This window comes from Chrysochloris asiatica, unplaced genomic scaffold (genome assembly GCF_000296735.1).
Source record: "Chrysochloris asiatica unplaced genomic scaffold, ChrAsi1.0 scaffold00289, whole genome shotgun sequence".
Lineage (NCBI taxonomy): Eukaryota > Metazoa > Chordata > Mammalia > Afrosoricida > Chrysochloridae > Chrysochloris > Chrysochloris asiatica.
The window spans coordinates 3203706-3209705 of record NW_006408807.1 but is presented as its reverse complement, the minus strand read 5'-3'; the positions used below and the strand labels follow the sequence as shown (position 1 = coordinate 3209705).

The 6000-nt window shown below is 43.4% G+C and overlaps 1 pseudogene; it reads right to left on the bottom strand.

The window, feature by feature from the left end:
• Positions 1-4155: 4155 nt before the first annotated feature.
• On the bottom strand, positions 4156-5006 carry LOC102813247 (annotated as a pseudogene).
• Positions 5007-6000: the final 994 nt, after the last annotated feature.

Below are 6000 nucleotides of genomic sequence, written 5' to 3'. Positions count from 1 at the left end.
AGTTTCGAACCGCTGACCTTAAGGTTCGCAGTCCGATTCGTAACCACTACGCTACCAGAGGCTGCAGGGTAGACACATGTTAACTCCAGTGACAGGGAAAGGGAACGCAGTATACAAGAGGGAGTTTGGCAAAATGCAATGGTTAAAAGAGTATAGAGGTACATGTTGTTATGTGCCATGGAGTCAGTTCCTACTCATAGTGACCCTGTACAGGGTTTCTGAGGCTGTAAATCTTTCCAGGAGCAGAAAGCCTCATTTTTCTCCCACAGAACAGCTGGTAGTTTCGAACTGCTGACCTTGCAGTTCGCAGCCCGATTCGTAACCACTATGCTACCAGAGCTCCTTTTAGAGGTACATAGTGTTATGTAAATAATCCTGAAACAACAGTGTTCTTTGGGTACATACATGGATAGATAGGCAGAATGAATGGCTGTGGGAAGGAGAGTGGCAGTGTACTCACAAATATACAAGGGCTTGACAGGATATTGTATTTTACCTTAGTTGTAAACACACCTGGGAATGTGCTGGAGTATACAGCTGGCAAAATGGTGAAAACTTAGTAGATATTATTGTAGGTTACCCTAAATTTTATTGAATACCTGCTCTTTTTATGACAGATTGTTTTATTCTGACATGTACCTGACCTCACCACCTGGATCTCTTACTATACTTTCCTTTTCTTTCACTTTATAGCTGTCTTGTTCACAGATTGACATCTCAAATCCCCTGACTTCAATCTTATAGTTTTGTTCTGTCCTGGACTCTTCCATCTCTGGACTGAGGTCTGGATGGTGTTGCCACATATATCAGTCACTGGTTGTTGTCTGGTCTTGTTTATTCTCAGTCCAAAGAACTCCCTTTAGTATGTTTTGGAGTGCTGGTTTGGCCGTTACAAAATCTCTTAATTTCTGTTTGCCCTGGAATGTTTTGAGTTTGTCATCTTATTTGATTGACAGCTTTGCTGAGTATATGATTCTTGTTGGGCAGTTTTTTTTCTTATAGAATTTTGTGTATGTCTTCCCATTATCTTCTTGCCTGCATGGTTTCTGCTGAGTTGTCGGGGACTGGCCTTGACACGGTGTTTGGTTCACGAGGTAGGGATATCTGCCGGCGATAGGGATAGCAAAAGAGGAGACACAAAGACGCAAAGATAGAGACAAAGAGACACCCCGAAACCAGAGTGGATGCATTACTGGTATCCAACAGATCGGGCGTGGTGAGCATATTAGCCATGAGGGCAGTAAGATCCCGCATAGCAAACATCTTAGCTATGCGGGCAGTATGTTCCCTTTGCTAGCTGGTCATCCATGCATGCGTAGTCAGCCGTATAACACGCCCTCCAGGCTGTAATGCACGCCTTGGCAGTCTTAATGCACCTGGATTCGTTCTGCGCCTCCGTTTTATTTAGGGGAGGAACCTTACACCAAGCGGGGAGGGACTAAGACAAGGTACAGCCAACATACGTAATTTTCCAGACATTCAGGCAACTTTACATCGTAATTTGCAGGTTCGAGTCCCAGGCCTGCAACTTGGTTTCTCAGGCTCAATTAACATATCTTTAGCACCTGAACTCAGTTGGGGGAAGGTGAGAAGGAAGGTCAAAAGGCTTGGGAGGAGTCCTGCTGTGTTGGCTTCCTGAGCCAGGTTTTCAGGAGCCCAGTTGAATGGCCTGCACCTGGAAACACTTTAAGATGGCAGTCTTTTTGTCCTTAGAACAAAGAACCAGGAAGTAGCCAAACTATTTTTAGTTAATCCTTGGGAGAAAAGCTTTACCTTTGAAACCTTTTACAGTGTCGGCTTTTAGGAAAATATTACATTTATCTGTGGATATCGGGACTTCATGTATGTAATTAATAATAAACATAACTGGATACTAAGATGAAAAACAGTTTACTATGTCTGCTAGGTGGCTAGAGTCTGTTCCTCAGAGCCTGCGGCCTATACGGTCTGCAACACTTGGGCCCACAGGGCCTCGAACTCCTGACCAGGTCTGGATGGTCTGCAACACTGAGTAATTAGAGCTTAATGTTATGTACGTTCCTTTGTATGTAACATTTCTTTTTTCCCTAGCTGCTTTCAGAATTCTCGCCTTGTCTTTGGTTTTGGAAAGTTTGATTATGATGTCTTGGTGATTATTTTTTTGGATCCATCCTTCCTGGGGTTTGTTCAGCTTATTGAATGCTTATCTTCATGTTCTTTAAGATGTTAGGGAAATTACCTTCCAGCAGCTCATCGTCTAGCTCTTCTGTAGTTATTTATTTATTTATTTTGTCCCTTTCTGTTCTGTAATTCCAGTTAGCCTCTAGTTATTCCTCTTCACGTTGTCCCACATGAATCTTAGGCTTGCTTCAGATTTTTAAATTATTTTTTCAGTTTGTTCTTCTATCTTAGCAGTATTGAGAGATTTGTCTTCACGTTACATTGATTCCATCCTTTCAGTTCTACTCCTTTCCCCTTTCAGTATGTTGTCTGTTTCTGATATTTTGGCATTAATCCTCTTGACCGCTTTTTTTTTAAATGTTTTCATTTTGGATTGATTGAAAGTTTACAGGGCACATCATCAGCTTCACATTCAACCATTCATATAGCTTGTTTCATTACATTGATTATTATCCCCTCCATATATCATCAGTTAACAGTGTTTCTCTCTATCCTCTTTAGCTTTTTTGGGGGGGGGTGGGGGGGACTTGCCCTTTTGGAATTTACAGTCTTGGCTTTTAGGGAAGGCTTTTACATTTGTCTGTGGATATCCAGGGCTCATGTATGAGATTACTAACAAGCATTACTGAATAATCAGATGAGGGACAGTTTGGTATGTCTACTAGGTGGCTAAAGTCTGATCCTCAGAGCCTATGGTTTGGATGGTCAACAACACTTGGGCCCCCAGGGTCTTGACCTCCTGACCGGGTCAGCATGGTCTGCATCAGATTCCCCCTTATTTATTGTTTGTTTAAGGGATGCTGCCTGTCTTAGGCGGTCAGTGTGAATTCCTCAGTCTTACCCATCATCGAAACTCATTGCAGCATGGCAATGGCTCTGTCTTAGGTTGCCGAGGTTCTACGTGGTCCTTACCCGTCTCTGGTCTCACGTCCAGCATAAACAGCCGCCATCCGAGGAAGGCAGGGAGGGAGGATGGACCTCTTTTTGAAGGTTCTTTATGAATTCCAATGCTGTACCAATTTTGATCATCTGTTCTTATAGCACTTTTCTGACTACTTCCTTATTTTCCTGTGGAACATTTGGATGTACCTCAATATCATTCTCCTAAATTCCCCATCAGATAATTAACAGGTATTGGCTGTTCATGCCATTCTGATATATAGCAGCTGGTATTGGCTCTTGGCTTTTTGTTGGGTTTTGCAGAGTGCAAATGTAGCTTGCATTTTGTCTCTTGTTAGATGAGGCATGATTAGAAACACCCACAGAAGCAGGAGAAAGACCAAGTTCAGGACTAAGTCCCTAAGTCAAACGTCATAAAAACTCACCAAGGATATTTATATGAGACCCAATAAAATAAAATAAAATAATGACCTAAAATAAAATCAAGAAAGAAAAAAAAAAAAAATCTTGGAAAAAATAAGTAATTGTTTGGCACCACCTAGTGGACAGAATTAAAAAAAAAAAGAGAATGCAAAATTCTAGTCTTAAGCCTTCGGCATCCTTTGGATCCCTGACATCCATCCTCTGGGCAACTTTGGAGGTCACTACTAATCATTCAACGTGTAGCAAATGTTGTGCGTGCAGTGCTCGACTTTTCCTAGGGGTGAGCTCCCACTCATGTGGAGATCCCCAGACCAGACAGAGAGGGCGTGACAACAAGAAAAAGACCCACACACCACTGTCTCTGCACTCGGAGCAAACTCGCTTCTGCCCCTACTCTCTGTTCTCTACAAAGGCTGAAACCCACCTCTCCTTATTGCCACTACTTCAAATTTTTCCATCAGTAAGTACCAAAATTGCTGATCCTGGAATTCAGATGCAGTTCAAAGTTCTGGGACAATCCCCCAATCCAGCTTGCTTGGTTTTCCATATGAGACTCTGCACGGACCCTCTTGTTTATTCTGCCATCAGGCTGGAAGTCCTTAGGTAGTATTTTTTGTTTTTTCCTTTCTGTAGAAACTGATGTTTCTTTTCCATCAACCTTATTTCCATTTTCTAAGAGACTGAAAGAACAGACACTCTGGTTGTTCCTACCCACTCAGTAGTCTGAGCAGTGGGGGCTGTGGACTAGTCTTCAGTTGCAGACTAAGCGCTCCAGTCTTCATTAGGGAACTGCTGAAAGGGCACAGAGGGCACTTGCATACCTTCAGACCAGTCTCCGACTGAGCAGCAGTGAATTCAGGAGCAGGCACAGTCCATTCACCCTGAAAGTCTTCCTTGGTCACAGCCCTTTTAGAAGCGGCCTGCTCTTCCGACATGACTTTCCATGGGTGTTCCCGGGAGGTGTTGCCACACATGCACAGAACTTCCCGAGCCAGCATCCACCACATCAGACCCACTGAATGAGCTCCCTTGTTGTTACATGGGATGGCAATATCCACATAGTGCAGAGGAGAATCTGTGTTGCACAAAGGGATGGTGGGCAAGTTAACATAAGATGCTTCTGTGAGAGGTTGGTGGTCAGCCCTGGGATCAGTAACCACCAGAAGCAGTGGCTCCCAGAAGGCTGCCTGGATCTGATTCATGAAGGTTCCTGGAGTGGTGCCCAGCAGTAAGAGTGGCTCCAGTGGCAGCAGCAAACTTCAGCATAGTTCGCTGGCAGGTATTCCTGGAGGATATGACACTGACATCAGCTGGGTTTTCAATGGCAAGAGTGGCCTACCTGCCAACAGAAGCTTCTCCCAGGTCCTCTTCAGGTTTATGATGTAGATGCCATCACTTTTCCTTTTGTGGATGTACTGTTCCATTTGGAAGCCAAGGTTGGTGCCACCTAAGTGGGTTCCTGCTGCAAGGACTTTGAGAACATCCTCCTTCTTCATTTGAAGGACATCAAGGGCTCTGGACATTGTGAAAGTTTCCCCTCTAAGTTACGACAGGAACCCAGAACACCACCATATGGACCCTTCTCTGGGTAGCATGGGAAGGGCTTAGATAGTTATTTTAAGGGAATGAGTTACAGGGCCTGGGGCTCAGAACCATAGTCTCAGGGGTCACTATGGTCAATTGCCACAATATAGTCCACAAGCACAGTGTTCTACATCCTTCATTCCTGAGCAGTGACTGGTGTCTTAATAGTTCATGAATGGCCATCTAAGATGCAATTACTGATATCTCCACGCAGGGGAGAAAGAAGAGTAATGAAAATTTGAAGATGGTTGAACTCAGCTATTCCATTGGACCAATGCAATATGTAAAAATCAATCACCACAACCCTGAGACCAGAACTACATGAATCTTGGCTACCAGTACCTACTGCTCTGAAAAGGATCACATTAGAAGATCCCTGACAGAGTTGGAGAAAATGTGGAATAAAACTCAAAATTATAATAAAAGACCAAGCTTGCTGGTCAGGAAGAAACTGGAAGAACTGAGACTATGGCTCTCAACCACCCTTCAGCTTTGGAACAGAACTCACCCTCATAGCCCAATTTTCAGCCAAGCAGTAGGCAGGCATATAGGGAAGAATTCAGTATAGAGGTCTATGTGGGGTGGGGAAGGGGATATACAACAACACTAGAAAGATATGCTTACAATGAATTGGTCAATCATCCAAAATCAAAAGAATGCTGGAAAGAAGGGCGGAATGGAAATAAGATTTGCAGGAAGGCATTGGAAAACTTTTGTTTCAAGAATTGGATTGCACTCATTGAGATGAAAAAAATTTGTAATTTGTTGAATGTAAAGCTAATGATCTTCTTTGTAAACCTTCACTCAATTCACAATACAAAACAAAACAAGCCTCCCCCCCACCCCCAGAAAGTTTGTTCAGGCCATTCAGCTGCACCCAAATTATGGCTACTGGTTAGAAAGTAGCACCAGTTTTATCAATGACAATTCAAT